Below are 14369 nucleotides of genomic sequence, written 5' to 3'. Positions count from 1 at the left end.
CTTTAACAGCACGATATTGAAAGTTGACCAGGTCTTGTTGCACATGGACACAGACTACTTCAAGAGCTGAAGGGGACAACTTGTTCTGAACATTATGTAAACTTCAGTGAATATCCGTACGTCTGCTCAGTTTGGACTCAATGTACTGAATGACCTCCTTCCACACTGTAGGGATTCTATGATGATACATTGGATGATACATTGGGCTGAGGGACCTACTCTGAGGATCTCCTGCAGTGATCTCCCGCAGCTCTACATGCTGGGAGGGTAACTGTTCCTGGTTTACAGATCAATGCACTGGGGTGGTGTACACAGCTGGGAGGGTAACTGTTCCTGGTTTACAAATCAATGCACTGGGGTTGTGTACACAGTCCTACATGCTGTGAGTGTAAGTGCTCCTGGTTTACAGTTGAATGCATTGGGGGGTGTACACAGTTCTACATGCTAGGAGGGTAACTGGTCCAGGTTTACAGATCACTTCACCGCTATGAACTCCACAGCTCCCCATACTAAACAGATGCCTTGTCAACGATTATAGAGCAAAACACTGGGGTGGGCTGCATTTCACCCCATGCTGGACAGAACATTTCGTCCAGGTTTCTGAATCAATGCACTGGTGTGGTATGTACTACTCCCTGTGTTGGACTGATAGCTAGTGTATTAATGACAGCTGCACAGTATTCCATCCTGGACAGATTGCTGGGTTGTATGGAGCCTGGTCTGCACAATGCTCCATCCTGGACAGTTAGCTGAATTGTACTGAGCCTGGTTTGCACGGTGCTCCGTGCTGAACAGATATCTCATCTGGTCTTATACGTGTCTGGGCTGGTTGTCTGACGTGATTGTGATCCGATATAATTCCTGAATGAGCTGTTACTCCTCCAGCTCGGTGCATTCCGTTTTCAAACCCCGTACTTCTGCAACATGTTGTCCATTACATAATTATCCAATTAAAACATCATTTCTGTCCTTTTTGCTATGGACCAGAGCAGACTACCCTCACAATACATGACGAAGGGAGCCTTGACCTGAACATATTCTTATTTTAAAGGTAATTGTGAGGTGCTGTGGTTCAGAAGTAATTCGCGTGGTCAAAATATTCGACATTAAGCAAAACACAATTTATTCAAACACTGCAGACAAAATACATCAAGAACAAGGGGAAAAAAGCAAATTTACTGCGGATGCTGGAATCTGAAACCAAAAGAGAAAAATGCTGGAAAATCTCAGTAGGTCTGGCAGCATCTGTAAGGAGAGAAAACAGCTGACGTTTCAAGTCTGACTGACCCTTTGTCAAAGCTGCCTTTGATAAATCAGGGGGAACTTTAATGATGTAAATTATTAGAAAACTTAACAGATGTATAGGTCATTTAATTACTAACCAGTAACTACTCTAATATCTTAACATTCGCGTTTCACACACTTGTCAATAAACAAATTCAGGAAACAGATTGTCTCACATGCATTCCTTCAAAACAGGAAGAAAGAACTTCAAAAGATAATTCTGAGAGAAATCTCAGAGAGAGAGTGCAGCAGCCGGGAGAGATTTCCTGCCTTCAAACCCTGCTGAAACCCCAGCAATAACTGGCGAAAGGTAAAACTAAGAATCCTGGTTCTGAGCGATCTTGTACGTCACTCCACAGGACCAGACCGTGGCTGCAAGGACCACAAGGAATGGACTGTATCTACACCGTCTATGGCACTGTCGGAGTCTATCAAAATGCCTAACTCCACCTAAGCCGTGAAATGCTGGTAAGATAAATGTCAAAGTTAAACATAAATAAATAAAGCCAAAGTTTGCAGCACGCCTGGTGATCAGACACAGATGGCCTCGGGAGCCCAGCAATTCCTACCCTGCCAAAACACAGGAGAATTATTGAGCTAGTGAAAAGAAATCATCGTCTCTCTCCCTCTCCTCTAACTTTATAATTGGAGATGTACAATTCACCCAATAGTCAGCGAAGTCAACATCCACCCAGACCAAGTAGTATTGTGATAGATCAGTGTTGTTGTCAAAGGGGTTAACCGGAGCTGTTTGTACAGTGATTGTGATTGATGTCAGTCTCCATGGATCCAACTGTGTCACTGGAGGATTTCCTCTTCTATTAAAAAGGGGCTTCTTTCAACCTGTTATCCCATAGTGTCAGCGGCAGCATCATCCTCAAGATGATTGGAATCAGCAGCGACAGAGAGAGGGAGAGGAAGAGAATCTTAGAATAATAGACTGGAATTTTTCAACAAAGGATCAGAATTTGAGAACAATAGACTGGAATGTTCCAACAATGGATGAGAGTCTGAATGCATTAGACTGGAATGTTCCAACAATGGACAGGAGTTTATCCGATGGTCTTTACTATCTTTCACGGGATTGGGCACGGTTAGAATTGCGGATAGAAGCCGTACTGATAATTATTCAAGCTGGTTACTATTCCATCCTCGCTGTTATTGGTGTTCCTGATAAGGCTATCTCTGTCGATACGATAAACGATGTTTAAAGTTATTGCTTATCCGTTTTTCTGTTTAACAAATGCATAACTTGTTATCTTCAGTTTCAGTCACAAACTCCACTTCATTTCCATCAATTTCCGACTCCTCACTCATAAACCACGAAGAAGGAACAACATTGTTCTGACCATTGAATCTTGCATTTACGCTAAACTGTTTCTCTATATTCTCTCTGCCATCAAACCTGCCTACAACCAGCTCTATAATATCCCCAGTCTCCGCCTCTACCTCAGTGCAGGTGTTGATTTAGCTGTCATCTGCCCCTTTGGTAACTTCAGATTTTACCGTTCCAGTTCTCTTCTGACATCTCTTCCAATTGCGAATATTTTGAACACACACTTGCTCTTGCTTCTCCAGCTATTTCATAAGAGGGACCTCATATCCGAGTAATAATGGCACAGACGGGACCTTAAAGGCATTGTTTCAAATTCTAACACAGCCGATGACAGAACTTAAATTCGAATGACAAAAATTGGAATGAAACATCATTTTACTAATGGAAACCATAAACCATCAGGATTTATTTCATTATTTCACTGATAGCTTTGGTAAAGGAACTAAGTGTGGCTTCAGACCCACGACCACATGGTTGGCTTCATATTGTCTTGACAAATGACCTCACAGTCAAAGGCACTTAGTGATGGACAACAAATGCTGCCCTTGCCAGTGATGCTGACATCCCGGTAAACAGCAACATTAAAAGTGAAATAAACCAAGTAACTGTGGATGATGGAGATCTGAAATAAAATTCTCCAACGTCTGAAGATATTGGAGAATCTCAGCAAGTTTGGCAGCTTCCGACAGAAGGAAAAGAGATAAAGTTTGAAGTCTCGTGACCCTACATCAACACTGAAAGCAACCGAGAAATAATATTATTTGTATCAGGGAGAGCTGGATGAGTGAGGGGTAGATTAGTTGAATGGATGGAGAAATGTCCAGCAAGAGAGAGAAAAGAAAGAGAGGGAGAGAAACAGAGAAAGAAATGAAAAGCAAACAAAGGAACAGCTGATGATGAAGTGGAATGAAAATAAAAAGGGGCCTTCTTCTAACATAACCCCTTTCCCCATATTCCTGAACATCACGTCAATCTAGATATGTCCCTGTTTAAAGTGAGTTATATTCCCTCTATCACTCTTCCCTGAGTGTGGTGATCAACTCCAGCGGCAATACTGGTGCTGCCCTTATAGTTGCTGAGATACAGAGAAACGTAATTTTATATTGTCAACTGCTTCTTTGGAGAGAGGAACTGTTACTGTGGGACTGTGCAGAGATGCAACGGCTTTTTCAGCCAGGAAGAGAAACATTTTCAACATGGAATGAATGCACCGTGTGTGTGGGAATTTGACTTGCGCCTGTCATTACACAGTAAAGGCAGGTTCTGAGGATGCTTTTCTCGGGTGTGTATTATCAGCTGCAGCATGTATTCAGAGAGACCAAGGGTCTGGTGACCTCACTCTGGACACTGCATTTATAGAGTGTTTGAGTCCATGGGAAACAAATGGAGCCGAGACTACACAGAAGGAAATCTCTGTACATGGTGAGGGGCTGGGCATTGTATTAACCTCCCTGGGATTTCCAGGAATATTTTTCTAAGCTGAACCAATTCCAAACATACAATGTGAATCTTTCAAAAATGAGGTGGTCACTGAGCTGTGTTCCCTCCATCAGTATAACCTTTAGCCTCACACGAGGGACAGAAATGTGCTGACACTCATCATGAAGTGAACTGGATCAGTTCTGGAACTTTCCAGGCAGGAGTTGTTAACATATTCATCATCTCTGAAGTGCAGTCGTCCGAAATATTCACTGGCTGTCAGAAGCCATCTGCCAGCTAGGAGGAATACATTGAGTTTATGTCCCTGAGGAAGGTACAGAAGCAAACTCCCAGATATACTAGTGAACAGCGGGACTGGCGAAAATGAGGAACTGCACGAAACTAGAATTAATGAAGAGTATGTTCTTGAAAATCTAATCAAATTGAAGATTGGTAAGGTGCTGCTTCTGCTGAGCTACATCCCAGAATATCGAGGAGGTGGCAATATAGCTAACGAAAGCATTACTGATTATTCTTTAAAGCTGGTTACATACGAGAAAGGATCCTGCAGACTGGAAAGCAGCAATTGTAAAACTAAACATTTAAAACAGGATGGAGAGGACAAACAAAAAACTAAATAGCTTGATGTCAGCTGAGAAAAAAATCGTTGGGACCTTTTATAAGAATTTGGCAACTAGACACTTGGAAAATAATGGTATGATTTAATAGATATGGCCTAGATTCTTTGCTAAACCTACTGGAGTTTGTGGACTCTGTCAGTTGTGTCATTGACAATTGAGAACCAGCCGCAGTGGAGTAATTGAATTTTCAGACGAAGTTTGACATTGTTGAATGGAGGTGAGTTGAGAATGTTAGAGTCCAAGGGTAGGTAAAGGTGGAATTTACACCATATGTATTAGAAATTGGATAATGGACAAAATGAGCAGAGTAGTGATTTTTTTTCTGTGGACGGAAGCCTTGTGGGGTATCAGAAGGATCAGCTCTTCTGCAATAGCTGTGCACAAGGTATAAAAACGATTCAGATGTGAACAACAAATACCATCATTCACATTTACGTTTATTAGATGGTGAGAGGTTGGGAAGGGCTATTGTTGAAAAAGGACTTAGATATCCTTGGTTATAAGTCACGAACAGAATTCGTATGGGGCAGGAAGTAATTCTTACTGTTAAGGGCAGTGGTCCATCATGGAAAATTATTAAAGTACCAGAGCAAATATATCTTATTCAATGGTAGCGTTTTGATGAGCCAGTATTTAGCCAATATTGTGTACAAAGGGCCTGCTTTATAAATAGTTATCTCCATGTTAGCGAGACAGTGCAAAGGAGTTTCACCAGACTGAACCCTCGCATGATGTTTCCATAAGGAGAGAGTGCAGTAATTATGTGTTTAATCTGCAGCGCTGTGAGAGAATAAGAAGTTGAAACTTGATGGTTATGGATGGACACTCATTATGTTTCAAGCAGTCATTGATAAGGTGAGAAATTCCATAATTTCCACAGGATGCTCGATTCCTGATAGTTTGCATGCCTGTGCAGAGACCTCATTTCGTTTGACAGTAAGGTACATGCTCTGAATGAACTCTGAACAGTTTCATGCACACTTACGGTGTGACCCTGCATACCTTCATTCTGAAACAGTTAGCCATTCACCACCAGCTGCTTACTTCCAGAGAGAACATGGGTCTGCTCTCTCAGCAATGGAAGATGCCTTTGAAACTGTTTAAAAATTGGTTTCATTCCTCCTCCCAGGATATCATGTTAAATTAAAATGCATGTACTATGAATAATGACGCCACAAGGAACAAGGTGGAGCAATCTTATCTGTTCACGCTCCATTTGTTTGTGATGTTGGAGCATCTCTGACATCTTCCAGTGCCTATTTAGTGACTTGAGAAGCTGAATGACCTCTTCCTGTTTATTTTTAATGACTCCAGGTGTGAAATGGTCTCTTTCCGATCCTGTGTAAGTGACGTGTGGTGTTGAACAGACTGGAGAGACTGAATGGGCTGTCTCTCCTTTGCACAATAGTTTTGATTGGCTGAATGACTATCCCACATTTGTGTGAAACCAGATTGAGGTGAGGAATGAAATCCTTCGTTTACTGTGGAAAAGTGCAGTGTCTGGCAGCGCTGTTCCATGAATGTTGTCGACACGTTAACTTGAATGCAGTCCAGGTTTTTTGTTGCGCATGGACACAGACTCCTTTAGGACCTGAGGGATGGCGAAGTGTTCTGAACATTGTGTAACCTAGAGTGAATATCCCCACTTCTGTTCGGTGAGAACTCAATGAGATGAGTGGCCTGGTTCCACACTGCAGGGCTTCCCCACTGACAAACTAGAGATGTCTGGACTGAGGGAGCTACCCTGGGATCTCCTGTACTGATGTCCCACAGCTGAGATGATTGATGAACTATGATGATAAACATCTTCCCTTGTGCCGTGAACGACTCCAAACACTAGAGAGTTTGCAATAGATTCTCGTGAAGTGCGGTTTTTCTCAGGCTCCTTGATGTCATCCTCAGTTAAAAACTGCCTTGATATCAGGGTCAGGAGCTCTTAGCTAAGCCCTTGTATGACAGACAATGATTTTTCAAGCAGAGGGTAGTGAATGTCAGGAAATCTCTATTCCAGAGAGTCAGGGAGCTCGATCACTGAAGGATCTCTGAATGGTCTTCCCTGTTTCTGTACACCAGGTTATAGCAGTACGTGGCCTCCAACTGCTCCTCTCTAGCAGGTTGGAGGGGCGGAATGGAACATTGGAAGATGCACTCAGGAGCAAGATTAGTCGTTCAACACTATGAAACTTCTCCACCAGGCACTATGTTTGTGGATGATCAGGTTGTGGTCTCAGCCCCGTTTTCCTGTCTGTATCCCATTATCCATGACTCAATCTCTGTCAAATATTTAATGAATTCAGTTTGAATAAATGTGAACAAAGAGGCACCATGTACCTCTGGGGAAGAGAATTCTCCCTCAAACTGTCCTTTTAGAATTGCTCCTCATCTCTCTTACAATGTCATATCGCAGGAAACCCTATCCACATAAACCAGAACTTCCAATCTGATCTCAATTCATTTGCCAACATTAGGCCCATATCCTTCTAAATACCTCCTATTATCCTTGCACATCCAGATACCTTTGAAATGTTGTAACTTTAGCAGGTTGCATCACTTTCTCTGACAGCTCATTCCATACACACACTACAGTCTGCATAAACATTTTGTCCCTTTAATGTCTTTCTTCTCTCACCTTTGTCTGATAGTTTTATACTCACCGATCCTGGGAAAAAGACCTTGGATATTCAGCTTATCCTTGTTCCTCATGATTTTATAAACCTCTATAATGTTACGCCTCAGCACCCGATGCTCCAGAGTAATCAATCCCCAATCTGTTCAGCCTCTCCCTGTAGCTCAATTCCGCCATGCCCGGCAATAACCTTGCAAATCATTTCTGTACCCTCTCAAGTTTAATAACATACGTCTTATATCAATGAGAACCAAATAAGACACAATATTCTAAATGTCACCTCACTAACATCCTGCCCAGTTGCTATATGATCTCTCAGCTTGCATACTCAATGTACTGACCAATAAAGACAAACATACCAAACTCTTTCTTCACCACCGTGTCTACCGGCGACTCCACTTTTAAGAAACAATGATCTTGCACCCTTTCATTCAACAATACTCCCAGGACCCTACCATTAATTGTATATGTCCTGCCGTATATTTTCTTTCCAAAATGCAGCACTTCACATTTTTTCTAAATTTAATTCCATCGTTCACTTCTTGGCCCATTACCCCATCTGATCAAAATCCCATTGTACTCCAAGGTAAATCTTGCTGGCCACTGCACCTCCAATTTTGATGTCATCTGTAAACCTAATAAACAGGCAAATATTCACATCCAATTCATTTATATAAATGACAAAGGCAGTGGACTCAGCACCTTGTGTTACACCACTGGTCACAGGCTTCTAGTCTGATAAACAGTCTTCTATCAATCTCTGCCTCCAACCTTCACTCTAATTTTGTAGTGTATTGGCTAGCTTCCCTTGGATCCATTTATGATTTAAACTTAGAAATTTGTCTGTCATGCGGAATCCTGTCGAATGCCTTGATGAACGCTGTATGGACAGAGTCTACCACACTACCTTCATTAAACTTGTTTGCCACCTCTCCAAAAACGCAATCAATTTTGTTAGAAATGATTTCCCATGCACAAAACCATGTTGACTATACCTAATTAGTAGTTGCATCTGCAATTGCATGTAAATGCTTTCCCTCACAATCCTCTCCAACAACGTGCACACTATTTATATCAGGCTCACAGATCTGTCCTTCAGGTCACTATTCGTTTCCCTCGTCCCATCCTTCCACTGCTCACTGCAAATGCTAATGCAAACGGGTTGGTGATTTGACCAACAATATAGGTCGCAAACTGGGTCAGGGTTAGGAACAGATTAGGCAGGATTCTTTAATCAGCTAAAATTAACAAATGTATCACCCAAGCAAAGTTACTCAAATTACGTTGGAAAGCTACATGACAAACAGTTTGGATATTACAAATCTGAGCACCAATATTTCTCTTTCTATAAGTACTGACACATGCACACGTTTGATGAGCAACAGAACAACAGCATCTCGGCAGAGCGTTAATTTGGAATAACTTTGACCAAGTATTAATTGAACTCATGATGAAAGGGAGCATAAGTGATTTTTCCAAATATCATTCAGTTTATGGAGCTATTCTGCTCTTATAAGCGACTCGTAATGGGATCACTTCCTGGAATAGGTGATTTTGCGGAATTGCCTTTACTTCAGGCAGTGGGTCAATTCCAATGTATCCTCAACAGGAATCCTCCATGAGTGGCAAAGATGACTGACGAGTTTTCATCTCACACACATTGCTGGGAAGAGGAACACGGAGAGGGAGGGAGCAACAGGCTGTTCCTTCTCAGGAAAAATACATTTCCTGCCTCTCTGTGTTGAATCACACAATAACATTATCCAGCCCCAAACTGGACCAAATGAGGCCTCTTTGGACAGTGTTTGAACTGTCCGACTCCATTGCATTCCCTTCTCCATGTAGGTACATCATTGCTGTTGTCGTATGCAGAGCCAATACCTTCGTAACAAATATCCCCATTAGATTTGAAGATGTGTTTACGTATAAAGTACAACTTTTAATATCTTCATAATATCTGTATTTAAATTAACACATCTTCGTCTTAAATTTTTCTCCAGTCTATTCTCGCATGCAAGATGAAATATTCATCAGGTTTTCACCAGCTTAAAATCTTATATGGTCAATAAGAATATTTTTCATTCTCAGGCCTAAACATCTAATCGTACATAACATAACGCCTTCATCTCAAGAATGAGTAAAGAGAAACATCTTTGAAAAGTTTCAAAAACACTTTGTTTTTCACTTCAGTGGAATTACAACCACACACAGTAAATCAGATGTCGTTTCAGCAACGGCCTGTACAGATGCAGTAAAACATCCTTCAGATCAGACACAATACTCTTTGCAAGAGTATCATTGCATTTATTTTCCAAATCACATGCTACATCTACAGACTAACATGATGTGATTTACGTACCAGGACACAGAAATCCCTTTGTACCACCGAGTTCTGCATTCTGCCTCCAGTTACATATTTTATGTTGTTATATGGGGTGTCGGCTTGCTCGCTGAGCTGTAGGTTTGTTATCCAGACCTTTCATTACCTGGCTAGGTAACATCATCAGTGGCGACCTCCAAGTGAAGGGAAGCTGTTGTCTCATGCTTTCTATTTATATGTTTGTCCTGGATGGGGTTCCTGGGGTTTTTGGTGATGTCATTTCCTGTTCGTTTTCTGAGGGGTTGATAGATGGCATCTAGATCTATGTGTTTGTTTATGGCGCTGTGGTTGGAGTGCCAGGCCTCTAAGAGTTCTGTGGCATGTCTTTGCTTAGCCTGTCCTAGGATAGATGTGTTGTCCCAGTCGGAATGGTGTTTTTTTTCTCCATGTGTAGGGTACGAGAGAGAGCGGGAGGGTCGTGTCTTTTTGTAGCTAGGTGGTGTTCGTGTATCCTCGTGGCAAACTTTCTTCCTGTTTGTCCTACGTGCTTTTCCTGGCAGTCCTTGCATGGAATTTTGTATATGACGTTGGTTTTGTCCATTGATATACTGGGTCTTTTAAGTTTGTTAGTTTTTGTTTGAGAGTGTCGGTGGGTTTATGCTTATTCCAAAACACAAACTTCCCTTCACTGACTTTGTGCCATTCTTTTTGCTGAAGGTTTGCTCACGACCCTCCCCTGTCTGTATCCCATTGCAGACACCGTGTCACCACTTGACATCTTATGGAATGACTATTCTGGTGTCTGAGCAAATTGAGCTCCAGTCCGTTCAGCCCCTTCATCCAACTTAATAATCTAGATTTCAATCTGTTGATGATCCCACACTGATCCCGGAGGAATTCCACTAGTTACAGCTTTGCAATCTGAAACTAAGTAATTATCTCTATTCTGTATTTCCTGGTAGCTGACCAGGGCTTCCCTGTTCCTGTGTACCTGCATAGAAAGGTTGCATGGCCTCCTGCTGTCCTGTGTCGCTGAGTGTCGAATTGTTTCTGATCTCAGTGATCCTCCTTCTGGCCATTTGTTGTCAGATGATCAGGTATAGTTCGTACCGTCAATGATCCTGATCCCTGAGAGTTTAAAGCTGAGCACAGAATATAGACTAAGATTTGGGGGGATGGCTACCCTGTCAGAAATGTGGTCTTTCAGATGCAGCAAAGGAATTATTCTGCAATATCAATCATGTGCTCAATTTTCACCAGACAGACGCCGAGGATGAGGGGAGATTTCCTATTAGCCTGATTAACATGCGTCCCATTAACAACACAAGCAATAATCTTAATAATTAATTTCATTTTTTGCTGTTAGTGCTGTGTTGAAAATTTGTCGCAGTCACTACACAATAAAATAAACTATTCTCTTTGAGAGGTGACTTTATAGATTTTTATAAAATCACGAGGGGCATGGATAGGGTAAATAGGAAAGGTCTTGTCCCTTGGGTAAGGGAGTCCAGAACTAGGGGGCATAGATTTAAGGTGAGAGGGGAAAGATATCAAATGGACCTAAGGGTCAACTTGTTCACACAGTGTATGGTGTGTGAATGGAATGAGCTGCCAGAGGATGTGATGGAGGCTGGTATAATTACAATATTTAATGTCATCCAGATGGATATATGGAAAGGAGTGATTTAGAGGTATGTGGGCGAAATGCTGGCAAATGAGACTAAATTGCTGTTGGATATCTGGTTGGCACAGATGAGTTGGACCAAAAAGTCTGTTTCCCTGATGTATATCTCTATTACACTCTGACTGAATCCTTCATTTTATTCCGACGTATCTCCTTAGAGGGGCAGAATGGGCTCCTCCTACCTCATTGCAGCGATACTGACTGGCTGAATGAGATCTTCCTCTCCCTCTGTAACAGGCTCAAGGGGTGCAGTGAGAGAACAACATATGAGATAGGAGCTCCAGCCGGCCTATCAGTTTATAAAGATTATGGCTGGTCTGTTTGCGGCTAAAAACTCTTTTTCCTGTCTATTGCCAACAAACACTGACTCTCCTGTTCAACAAATGTCAGTCAAAATCAGCCTTGAAAATCGTCAATGGTCCAGTCTTCACAGTTCCCTGTGATGAGAATACCACAGAGAGCACAACCCTAAGGAAATAGAAAAATCCTTATCTCAATCTTAAATGGGGGAACCTCTAAATTTAAAACTGTATGAACTTCACTGCAAGTCAGGTTCTATTTTTGAGACATTAGGGCACAACGAAGTGGAAAGAAATTGACCATTCAGCCCCTCAAACCTATCCCACATTCCCATTGACTCTGTCAGTAAAGTACTTATCAAACTCAGCCGCACTGCTGTCTTAGGTAGACATTTCCGATAGTGTAAACCACAAAGCATATGAAATTGTTGCATAACTAGAGTGTTTGGTTAATCGAGTCTGATCAGCTGTTCAATCTTGGCTGACATGTTTCGCAACAAAATTCTCCCGCCTTCCCTCTGTAATGCTTCATCCACTTATCAATCAAACCATATCTATCTCTGCCTTAAAGACAGAACTGTGTCTGTGTCTCTGTATGTCTGTATGTGTGTGTGTGTATTTCTACTTATTGGCGGGAGACAGAGGGTAATGGAGGAGGGTTTTCCTTTGGACTGGAGGCTTGTGACCAGCGGCGCTCCAGAGGAATTGGTGCTGGATCCACTTTTGGTTGTCATTTATATCAATAATTTAGATGTAAATAATAGAAGGTATCGTGAGCACGTTTATGGATGACATCAAGATTAATTATATCGTGGAAGGTGAAGAAGCTCACATAAGATTATAAAGAGATAATAATTAATTGCATCAATGAATCATAGAATTCTACAGCACACCGTTTGGTCCAACTCATTCGTGCCAACCAGATGTCGTAAATTAACTTTGTTTCATTTTTCAGCAGTCGTTCCATATCCTTCTAAATCCTTCTAATTCATCTCCCTATCCAGATACCTTTTAAATGTTGTAATTGTACCAGCTTCCACCAGTTTCTCTGGCAGCTCATTGCATACATGCACCACCCTCTGTCCATCTTACCTTAAATCTACTTCCTCTCATTGTGGACTTCGCTACCCCGTGATAAAGATCCTGACTATTCACGCGATCCATGTTCTTCATAATTTTATTAACCACTAGAATGTGCAAATGTGACTCCAATCAACACGAATGGCCGTGTTTTCAATCATCCCAGGCCTAAATTTTGAAATTCAGTACTGACACCTCTTTCTTCTGCATCAAATCACAGTTCTAAAACCATTTTAATTAACTTGCTCAGCCACATTTTGACACCTCTGTGGGATTTGAATCTAGACTTTTGGGCTCAGAGGTAGGGACACTACAACCGTATGGCAATAATCCCTAAAGCTGCAACATTAGTTTCCTGTGTGTTTGTTCATCAGCCTGTTTTGAAATACTGTGACATACCTCCTTGACAGGCAAGACTTTTTTTTTAGATTAGATTAGATTACTTACAGTGTGGAAACAGGCCCTTCGGCCCAACAAGTCCACACCGTCCCGCCGTAGTGCAAACCACCCATACCTCTACATTCACCCCTTACCTAACACTACGGGCAATTTAACATGGCCAATTCACCTGACCTGCACATCTTTGGACTGTGGGAGTAAACCGGAGCACTGGGAACCCACACAGACACGGTGAGAACGTGCAAACTCCACACAGTCAGTCACCTGAGGCGGGAATTGAACCCGGATCTCTGGCGCTGTGAGACAGCAGTGCTAACCACTATGCCACCGTGCAGCCCACAACTTGAATCTAGACCTTCTGGTCCAGGGTGAGAGGCACAACCATACAAGTTCAGGTATTGCAATCTAACCCAGAGCTCGGGCTCAGAGGCATGGGCGTTACCCACTTCACAAGAATTAAACCATGCCCAGATTTTGGGTCACATTTTAAATTTCAGCTTTCAGCTCGTTTTGGATTCATTAAAATTTGGTTCACTTTTACTGAATTACACAGTTAAAAGAATTACATTGTTTAACAGATGAAAGGTACTCACCTCAAATATATTTGTAGTTCTGTTCACCGAGCCGGGAATTTGTGTTGCAGATGTTTCATCCCCTATCGAGGTGACATCCTCAGTGCTTGGGAGCCCACTGTGAACCGCTTCTGTGATGTTTCCTCCGGCATTTATAGTGATTTGTATCTGCCGCTTCCGGTTGTCAGTTCCAGCTGTCCACTGCAGGTGGCCAGTATATTGGGTCCAGGTCGATGTGCTTATTGATTGAATCTGTGGATGAGTGCCATGCCTCTAGGAATTCCCTGGCTGCTCTCTGTTTGGCTTGTCCTATAATAGTAGTATTGTCCCAGTCGAACTCATGTTGCTTGTCATCTGGGTGTGTGGCTACGAAGGATAGCTGGTTATGTCGTTTTGTGGCTAGTTGGTGTTCATGGGTGCGGATCGTTAGCTATCTTCCTGTTTGTCCTATGTAGTGTTTAGTGCAGTCCTTGCATGGGATTTCGTACACTACATTGGTTTTGCTCATACTGGGTATCGGGTCCTTCGTCCTGGTGAGTTGTTGTCTGAGAGTGGCTGTTGGTTTGTGTGCTGTTATGAGTCCTAGTGGTCGCAGTAGTCTGGCTGTCAGTTCGGAAATGTTGTTGATGTATGGTAGTGTGGCTAGTCCTTTCGGTTGCAGCATGTCCTCGTTCCATTGTATTTCCCTGAAGCATATGTTGATGAAATT

This window comes from Chiloscyllium plagiosum, unplaced genomic scaffold (assembly GCF_037043375.1).
Source record: "Chiloscyllium plagiosum isolate Xiang-an unplaced genomic scaffold, Cpla_swu_hap1 HiC_scaffold_33, whole genome shotgun sequence".
Classification (NCBI taxonomy): domain Eukaryota; kingdom Metazoa; phylum Chordata; class Chondrichthyes; order Orectolobiformes; family Hemiscylliidae; genus Chiloscyllium; species Chiloscyllium plagiosum.
This window is presented reverse-complemented; position numbering follows the sequence as displayed.